Source organism: Simochromis diagramma, unplaced genomic scaffold, assembly GCF_900408965.1.
Source record: "Simochromis diagramma unplaced genomic scaffold, fSimDia1.1 OVJJ01000402.1, whole genome shotgun sequence".
In the NCBI taxonomy this organism is placed as follows: Eukaryota; Metazoa; Chordata; class Actinopteri; order Cichliformes; family Cichlidae; genus Simochromis; species Simochromis diagramma.
Window position 1 is genome coordinate 7,509,163 of NW_024386972.1, and position 10,598 is coordinate 7,519,760.

A 10,598-nucleotide genomic window follows, 5' to 3' on the forward strand; every position below is an offset into this window, starting at 1 on the left:
GCGATGAGAAAATAATATAATATAATTTTATTTTTATATTTCAATATCACAATAATCTTCCAATTTAGAAGTACAAGTTTAAAAAAAAGAAGAACTAACATAAATAAAATACACTTCAGCTAAATACTTCTAATTTATTTTCCCAAACCACGAGGAGCCGCACTATGAGGACTAAAGAGCCGCAGGTTGCCGACCCCTGACTTAGACTAAAAAAACGAAAGAGGCTAAATCTCTAGAGTGAGTAAAATACTCTGTTCCTCTGTTTTCGAATAAAAGCACCCAATAATTCTGAGCACTACCGACCAGTGTTGGTCAAGTTACTTGAAAAAAGTAATCAGTAATTAATTACTGATTACTTTTTTCAAGTAACTTTTCCCAAAAAAGTAATCCCGTTACTTTACTGATTACTTATTTTCAAAAGTAATTAATTACTTAGTTACTTAGTTACTTTTTAAAAACACGATTTACAACCTGAATAGGTGATAAAGAGATATGCAGTTTTATACATGAAGTTACAGGTGTAAAATGTTATCTTTGGAGCTGACTAAAACTTTCTTTCTGTGACTGACAGACTCAGAAAAAGCAGCAATCTACCACCATCAATGACAGCCATCTATTTTTGAGAACAAAGACTGAAAACAAGAAAGGAGGTAAGTTGTTTTTTTGTTTTTTTATCCTACACTTTAAAATGTCTGCAGTGTATTGCTACAGCCCCGAATGCTCTTTGGGACGTCATTGCTGTCTTTTTTCCTCCTTAGGTATAAGTGAAAGCATTTTTTTTCTAGAGTTAAACTCGGAAGGACTGTTATGTTACCAGTTCTAATGGCAGTAAATTATGCTGACAAAGTAAGTGCTGTGAAGGCTGCCAGCCAAAAGACTTGAACTTCCTGCAAAATCTCAGAAAAACAGGTGAGAGCATATTGAATTCTACTTCCACATCCTTTGGGTGAGGAACAAAGTTCAGTACTAAGTTGGTCTTGGCGGTAAAACTGCAATGAAAGCAGCCCAGCTAATCCTGCGCAGAGCCTGAGAGACACTAATGATACACCAAATGTATTTCTTCTGTTTTGTCCTACTGACCCTGACTCCCTCTTATCAGGCTTTAAGGAAGCTGAGGATTACATCAGCTTTGTTTGTTTGCTGGAAGGGAGAATGCAAGGCACAGAGACCTTGTTCTTGAGAAACAGACAAGGGCATCTACCAGTAGTATCTGCCAAGCAGAAAACCATCTGTGTTTCCTATAGAATATAGATTTTTCATCACATGTCCATTTTGTTGGTGTGTATATCCCACTGCAGTATATTACATTAAAGTCTATATTACTCAAGAACAGTAATATAGACTTACTTTTTTTAGACTTACAGCTCTGTTTCCTACTCAAGTATAATAATTAAAAATCTACATAATTGTATGGTTTAAATTGACTCTTGAAATAAAATAAAGACCCAACTGCAGATGAACAATTGCTTATATGGCAGTACACACAGTTACCTACATGAAATAGAGAAATCCTAAACTTTATTATTATTTAACCTCATTTAAACTCCTGCCTCGTTAAAGGATAACGGATTCATATCTGTCCTGCACCTACAGACCTTATTGCATTAACTGATTCTTTACAATTAACTCGTACTCAGTCTAAATCCATTAAAGAGACATAATGGGAAATATGCACCTTCCCAAAAGTTAGAGCAGAAAATTGATGCTGCTGTACAAATCCCAATAATATTAACCCATCTTAGCTTAGCATAAAGACATAAAAGTTCCAAACTGCAAAAGTATTTAAAAAAAAAAAAAGAAAGAAAAAGAAAGAAAAATACAGCAAAGATCTCTGTTTCGAGGGTTTCCATTTAAATATATTAATGCTCATACTTCCCTGAAACTGTGCATGCTTTCTGGATAAGTGGTATGGTCTAAGCATATTAATTGATTTCAGCAGCATTTTACTATTAGTTGAATAATAATGTGCTAATAGTAAGAAATTAAGATGGAAACAATGAGGGAATTATATAAACAACAACAACAAGATATTACCACTTAATTACAAAGAAATTTCAACTAAAAATCACAGTGGTTATACATGAGCAATATTACATTGGCATTCATGTAGCTGAATGTGAGAGTACTGGGGTACTAATCTGGAAACAAATGTATGTATGTATCTGCCAGAAATAAAATATTAATATCTTAACATTTTGTATTTTTTATTTTAATTTTACAGTGCCAGTAAGCTCATACTAATACCATAATATTGGCTAATCCTTTAAAATAATAATTAATTCCACTGTATTTCTCAAGCAATCCTCTTTGTTTGAAGGTAACAATATACATAACATATTTAAGACTGTCTTATTATCTGAAAAAAATAGTTTTTGTGGAATAACCATGAACCATGGCTGTGACATTTAAAACTGTTTCTTTCTACGTTAAAAGTCCATGCTAATACTCTATTAAAGAAAACTTCATGTAATGTGATGACTACCCAGCAACACATGCAGTAATTTATGTGTAATCACTAGGAATTTCTCCTCTCTGTACTCATTATTTTATCCAAGCTGGCAGATTTCTACCTGTTTATGTGAACTGCAGGTATAAGAAAAGGAAAAAACACTCATGTATATTCTTGGCAGTTGTTATTGTTGTCAGTGACCTGTAACACTACTGCACTTTAACTAGAGGCCCAACTCTTTCTATTGCTTGGGGGTGTAATCAAGCCCAACGCAAGGTGAGTGGCTCCCATCCACATTCTCTCCAACGTGTATCACAGCCATGTTTGAAATGCATCAAAGCCTCCCATCCATCAGACTTTTAAGATGTCTCCATGGAGATGATTGACGACAGTAAAAGGCTGCTCTGGAGAGAGGCCCCGGGTGAACAGATGAGATCACAAATCTCATCTCTTTCTCTGTCTCATTCTCTTTCCCTGTCCTGGTCTCTCTCATCTCCCCCACTTTCTACACCGTATACAAACAGTAGTGCAACACACACACACAAACAGTGCGTAGTCAAACATTTTTATCACTTTTCCCCCTTTCATCTTCTTGGTGTCAGTAAAAGGGGAAGAGAAAAAAAAGTTCAGGGTAAAAAAAGACATGCCCAGAGTCTTATTATTCAAGGTAACTGGGAATATATGAATTGTTACCCTGTGGATGAATAAGGTGACCGGACATCTCTCAGTGGGTCTGAGAGATGTCTAATCATCAGAAGATCTTTTATAATATGATATAATCAGTATTCATTCAGTGAGAGATGGACCTTGTCAGTAAGTGCCAAGTGAGCAGGTATTTCTTGTCTGTGAAAACATATTCATGTAGGCTTTCAATTGCAAGGTGAGCTAGAAAACAGTCATAAAATAGATGCTTTTTGGGGGCTTTTTTGCAAGAATTTCAGAGATTTTGCATTTCGGAATCATTTCAGAATCTTGGCATCTCTCCATGACCATAAGCTGTGAAGAACCTTGACTCTACTATCATGTAACACTGCCGTGTCATTCTATTGGTGTAAGGACCCATCGATTTAGCATTTATGCAACAAATTGCATTTAGCTGACTGTGGGCCAAGTCAATCAAAGGCTGGGCCTGCTGTGCATTTTGGCAAAAGGTGGTGATTAAACTAACTTGGAAAAGCGAGGAGGATTTCTGTTTCCTCAACCTGACAAACACAATGTAGCCCTCTAGCAGTACACAGGACTGGTTTTCCACCATTCCTCTCTTGGGTGGGAGGAGACAGGTGGGTGCGTTTCACCCAGGTTTGGCACATTTAGCCCTATGAGATATGTAGCAGAGAGACATCCATGGCTTAGAGCAGAATCAACAGATGGACTTGGTGTGCTCATAATGAATCACTATCCAACAGGAACAGCTTGAAATCCTGATCAGCCCCGACGTGGGTTGGCTCTCATTGTAGTAGATTTGATTCTCCTTCAGGGTAGTCCACTCTCCTCCACAAAGGGTCATCTGTGGACAACATTACAGTGCTATGCTCCCAAAAACAATGTATTTTTTTCTCTTTTTTTTATACCTATTCTGAATTTATTTTTAACAAATTGGCAAGGCTTACTCATGTGTATATCAGTAAGGTTTTCTATGTCTGTGTTTGCCTGTAACACAGTGGTGAGTATTTGACCTGCAGTATTGAGGGAATAAGTCTAACCAAAACATATTGGGCAGTATTATATTAAAAAATATTGTCCTGTAGGGTTTATACGCTGTTGTTCAGAATATAAACTGTCAATCTAATATTCAAGTAATACTCCAGTCTCTAAGTTGTACACCTATCTGAGAGGGTAAGTACAGACAGTTTTCTGAAGAAGTATCTTAGGCTGCATGAAATCCTCTTAGAAAGCCTTTTAAATCCCAAGTTTTATGTTCATGCCACTTTCAAAAATGATGAATTAGAGGAAAGAGTTAGGCAGTAATAAACAACCATTATCACTGACTACTAGCTAACGTGATTAGCAAGGAACATCTGAGTGCCATTGTACGATAGCACTGTGCTGCCTAGCTACTACTACTACCACTAATAATAATAATAATCCTGTTTGAGCAGTTAGTAAAGTAAACTGTACAAAAATGCAATTTAAAGCTTTAATAACTTTCATAATAATTTGGATAATAATAATAATTTGGTATTCAGCTATTTTATTTTCGTTTTCTGAATCGCCATGCATCGAGTTCCCTCTCTTCAACCAGCAGTCCTTCATTTAATTCTACAAATAATTTGGATTAATAAAGATATTAGTGGCTATGTAACATATAATCGGATAAAAACTTAGAGGAACATTTGACCTTTGCATCTACATGTTGTCTGTCACTAGATCAGATAACATTGGCAGCGCTGACATGCCTGTTTTAGTGATGTTGGAACAACAAGGCATCTCAAAGATTGCCGTTTGTCCCCATTCATCTCACACACTGCTCCCACTTTAACATATTGGCATTTCTGAGGTGCTTGGCGGTAATTGTCAGCCACATGGCGGCACCTCGTTTGTTTCACTGACATTTTGCCTTTGCTTGATTGTGTATTTAACAGGCAAAGGAAAGCAAAATTAATTGGAGAGCGGCCCTAATCTGTCGGCTTGAAATGTCACCCCTGTATTGTGATGCCTACGCTGACACAGTGGCACTCGGCACAGACGAGATGCGGCAAAAGAAGGATGCAAGAGTTTGTTGAGGAGTAAAAAGATGAAATGGCAACAGAACTACAGTAAAGAATGATAATAACAATAGAGGAGGGTAGAGGATCTGTAGACTATTTCTAGCAGTCAGTGGTGGTCAAAGACCTTTTCATAAATTGGTTGCAAGTTGCCAAATATGAATGTTTTGGGTTCTCTGTAGTGTTTCTGTTCATAAAAGATATTAAGTACTCACTGACACTTCATACAAAGCAGAAAGAAAGATGATTTATTGTCAGTATTCAAGCTTCCATGTGAGGCATAACTGAGGAAGTATGAGCTGATCTTAGTGGGCTTCATCCAGGGTTCTGGAGTTCATAGTCAGGCTCAGTCAGCTGTGGTGTTTGAAATGACACTGCTACTAGGATGAGCTCTTTGGAGCGCTGACAGTGATAGTCTAGAAAACCACCCACTAATGTCACACACATAATGACAAAATATCTTTTTGTTTTTATATTTTCACAGTTACTTTCCTGGTGGCTTATCCATTATTACTCTATATAGTTCAGTCTAATTCAACTTTCAACTGGAAAGGAAAAGCAGAGCTTCCCAATAAGGGCAGAATGCTATATATATACATAAATATCCATACACATATTTTATCATGCATAACAAAATATGTTCTGCCTTTTTATTGATTAGCATTGCTATAATGTACATGTGATGCATTTGGAATCTGCCAGCTGACCTACAGTGCTGCAAGTAATAAATACCGCTCACATGGTCACTGAAATGATTGACAGGAGCAGATTGTGTTTGTCTTATTGGTCATGACACTTGATAATAAAGGTAAATTTTGCTTTCATCACATATTGTGTCCTTTTCTGGCTCATTTCATCTCCCTTAAATCACAATCAAACTTTAAAAAACTAATAAAAATGCATACTCATTTCTGTCACAGCAGATTGCACATTGCTCATTTGTCCAGTACTCAAAAAATAGAGTGATTTGCCAACCACCTGATCTACTAGATACAGTAAGTGCTTACCCAGCTGCTACCTCTTAGCCTGTTGCTGAACTCTTGCTGTCTTGATATGCAGCCAGATAATTTGTGTTCTCCACTTGTTTTTCCATTTCTTGTTTGCTCTTGTTCATGAAGATCTTCTGCCGGTTTTCAGGTACACCATCTGCCTGTTGACTCTTTTGAGTTTACTGAATTTGACTGCCTTCACTTTTCTGACTGTAAGCTCGACTTTCATTTTTGTATTAAATTTGGTACATTTTTGGATACAATAACTGTGTTATTTATTTTTTTATTTTTGTTGGGGTTTTTTCAAATATTTTGTGGTATGAGAATAATAGTAATTTGTGAAAAAAAAAAAAAAGAGTCAAACAAAATGATCATTCCTCAATGATTGTAGGTTAGCAGCAGAAATAGTGCTATTGTGGAGGTATGTAAAGACGACAGAAGAGGTCTCAGTGTCTCACTCCAACTTTATTAACTGACTCAGCAGAACTCCACATACAAAAAGCGCCAAAATCTCCACCCCAGCGCTTCCCTTCAACTTGGGTGTGAGAATGACTTTATTTTATTTTCTGAGAAAATTATTAATAAACTGCATTTACTGTACAATGTATTCTCAGTTTAAAAAAGAAAACAATATCCATTACCAACCCTCCTCACTACCATGCATTTCAGTATAAGGCTCTAACATCTTTTACCCTGTGCTATTGCTGATATGTAGGGTAGCCACATATCCTCTTTAAAGTAGATCTATCATACTTTTAATGCACTTTTTTCAAATAGATACTTTTACAATGGTGGAGGCTCAAAGTTTGAAATAAAGAGGTATGAAAATGTAGATAAAGGGGTATAAAGGTAAACACTGTCTCATTGGATTTGGCTAAACAAACAAATAATGTTCCTTACAGTATTTTCTACTCTTGGATTTGTTGGAAAGACAGGGGATTTTCTTACTGTGGTCTGGTTGTGAGCACAACAGCTCAACCTGTATGCCATTTTAGACTCAGAAAATCAGTTAGCTATTTAGGCAAACTTTATTGAAGGTGATTTTTTTGGATATCGAACAAATCCATTTCAATTTATTTGGCTTTCATGGGGAAGGGAGTGCAAAACAACTGCCTTTTTTGTAACCAACAATAATAGGACCAACATGTTCTTTCGTCCTACATCAAAGAGGAGTCTTTTGTCAACAATCCAGGATAAATTAGGATTTTTTAGCTTGCCTAATAATAAAAGAAAGATGTTCCATCTATAAAAGGCAACATTGAGGAGAACTACATTCCCCAAATATTTGCAGTTAGACTGAACAGCTTGTTTCAGTAAGAACAATGAGCCTGCAAGGTAGCTAAGCTGCTTTGTATATTTCTACAACCCATTGCATGTAGATGCAACCAACATTTTGCAGCCACATCAAGCCAAGTAAGCCACAGCAAGCAATTTAACCCTATCAAACGTGCACACACAGGTACATGAGCAGTTGAGTCAAAAGTAAAGCAACAGAGAGCAAAGGGGGTGTGTGTTTCACTTGCCCTATTTGACAAGGAAGGTCATTCTCTTTTTCTTTTAATGGTGGCCAATTTTTATTTTTAACCGTGTCACAGAATCTCCCACTAGGTTTTTCACAACAAGGTCAACTAAACCTTGCAGTGATCAGGTGAGCCTGAAATCTTATTGAAAAGGAAGAGGTAGTAGTTTTGTGCTGGAATTGGCTCGTGATAGTTTTGTAAAAATGCTATTTATAAAACTCTCCACCATCTAGTTGCCAATGTTATTGACATAAAATCTTCAATGGCTTTTCCATGACGTCAATAACACGCCATGAAAGGGTCTGACTCACAAGCATGAGTAATGGCATGGCTGTCTTTTGTTAATATGTGAAGATACCTCCTTAGTCTGGTTATTTCCCAACAGGCTTCAAGTGAGGGCGTTGACAGTATAAAGTATTTAAATAATTAAATGCTTTTATTATTAGCACTGGTACAGGTGACACACTTGTGCTGTCATTACAGGGATGTTACTAAAAGCTTTAGTTAACATTTTTCATCAGCAGAAACCTAGATAAGATACTACTTAGATGTGCCAGTTTATTTACTATAATTATTTTTTACATTAATGAGATTTTTTCAAAAATAAATATACAACAACTGCTTTGACTAAATACTGTAGCATTCTGATTAAACAAACATGATTTTATTACGAGAGGCTTCAGTGTTAAACTTTTTACAAAAAAGTTTAACTTTATAATAAGGTAACATTCACTTTACCTCAGTGTTTTCACTGATTGACTACTAATAATTAGTGTTGGTCTTATTTACATGTTTTCTCATATGTTGCTTCATTTTATCTTCTTTGAGTAACGGCATGATTTTCATGCAAAGTGCTGGAGGAGATTTAATAATAATAATATATTCCAGGTTGGTCGTGTCGTCCAAGGTTCATCTCTGCAATTTCAAAATAAAAAAAGAAAGAAAGAAAATAATAATGAAAAATTAGGAAAAAGAAGACAATTTTCCATAAATAATCATTTTGTTTTCTGTGGATTTTTTTCCACTTGGCTTGTATTTCAATTGCAATGTGCAGAAAAAGACAAATGAAATGTATTCACCCTCTAAATGTCAGGGTTATATATTTGTGTTAGCAATGATTATACTCATCTAAGCAGGAAATTATTTTCCCATTCAAGCATCAGCGCACCCAACCAGTTATATGCTGTATCATAGCTGCTTGCTGTTTCTGAAGTTTGGACTTACAATAAATATGCGGAGACACATTCCACACATAGCAACAACACTGGAGATCTGAAGTGCCCTGCCACACTCTGGGCTCATCAGGCAGTTCCTTGTCTTCAAGCAGCACGCGGGACAGCTACTCCCCGATTTCTCTGTGCTTTTACTCTTTGTGGGTGTGTGTTTTTTGGGTTGAGTTTGCTTAACATCGTCAGGGTTTTCCTCCCACACTTCACTTTCACCTCTTCCCATTGTGAGTGTTTGTTCTGACAAAAGTTGAGCTTAGTCCAATGACTTGAGAGCTGATGGTTCAGATCTGTGAAGGAAATGGCAGAAATGTAATACGCCGTGTGTGTAGCTTCATTATAGCAGAATTTCCACAGGGAATTATATGGGCCGCATTATGTGGCGACTCCCACGCTCTCAGGCTTTACAATACGAGCTTTGTTTACAATAACAACATCCAGCGTCATAATGCTGTTATTACACTTTGTCGTGTTTGTTAAGATTTCACTGCTTCACTGTGTGCCATGACTCAAATGCGTTTCTTTGCCAGTGCTGGGTTTCATTTCTTTATCATCTGCGTCTTACATTGTTTTGCAGGAATGCTTTCAATTATGCAGATAATATTGCTTCTTCCTTGGAACTGTACAAGACATTATATGCTCTAAAAGAAAACCCAGTAACGTACAAAGAAACATTTTGGTTCAGCGTAAATGTGACATCAATGTCTACAGACAGGACACTGCCTGAATCGGTGTAATGATATATGTCTAGTCAGTAAACAACAGAGAGCTGAACATATTATGCATAGAAGTGTCCCATTTCATTAAAGAGAGATCATTTTTCACAAATGTGAATCATTAACACTACAGTCTAAACTTAAGTCTCTTTACGAACACTTTATTGAGTGAAGTCACATTGATTTGACAGATTAACAATCTTTCCACACTGATGATCATCTCTCCTGCCAGGAGTTGAGGCCCCCTGTTTCAACTGTCGGATACAATTGCTCCCCAAAGACATTATCACATATTAAGTGATAACCCTGATGGTGAAGTAACAACTTATCTGTGCCATCCAGTGGCTACCCATTTATTAACACTGACAGTAAATTAGATTGCTGGCATCTGGAGGGTATACTGGCATTTTGAATGCACCTTTCCATCTCACCCGGCTTTCAAAACTCCTTTGGATTTCAGTCATAAGTAATGAAATTCCATCACCCTCCTCACCCATGAAAGCAACTTGGAAAGGAAGTGAGAGGAGGCCATTAAGAGTAGAGAAAAAGAGTAATGGTCTTACCCTTTGCTTTCAGAGTCACCTCGCTGTCGGTTCTAATCTCTCTTTGTAGAGTAGACTTTCCTTAAAGGACTGCTGAGGATAGGCACCTTCACCCTTACAGATACTCACACCATCTTATGAAAAGCCGAGTTGCTGGTGTTATTGTCTACCTCAGTGAAATGAACAAGAAGGGTGTGTCTTCAGGTTTAACAGGTTTGACAAAGATCACTGCCTGAATAGTTTTACTTAAAAAGAGCAAGCTATGTGAGGACTTAAAATGTCTTAAAGGTGCAGGCAGTATTAATAAATGTAAAGAGTTGTAAAACCATTGCTATATATGCAAATACTTGTCTATCTCTGTTGAATTGTGAATTTTTAAATATGTTTATTGACATGTGTTCTCGCAATTATCATTGAGTTCCATGTATTGTGACTTACAAACTGCGTTTTA

At 36.7% G+C, this 10,598-nt stretch overlaps 1 long non-coding RNA gene across 1 annotated transcript; it reads right to left on the bottom strand.

Moving 5' to 3' along the window:
- Nucleotides 1-6,589: 6,589 nt before the first annotated feature.
- Nucleotides 6,590-10,324, bottom strand: LOC120738103. Its single transcript, XR_005696896.1, has 3 exons — nt 10,169-10,324; nt 8,888-9,179; nt 6,590-8,578 (listed from the first exon to the last, which is right to left on the bottom strand). It is a non-coding gene; the product is annotated as an uncharacterized LOC120738103 (long non-coding RNA).
- Nucleotides 10,325-10,598: the final 274 nt, after the last annotated feature.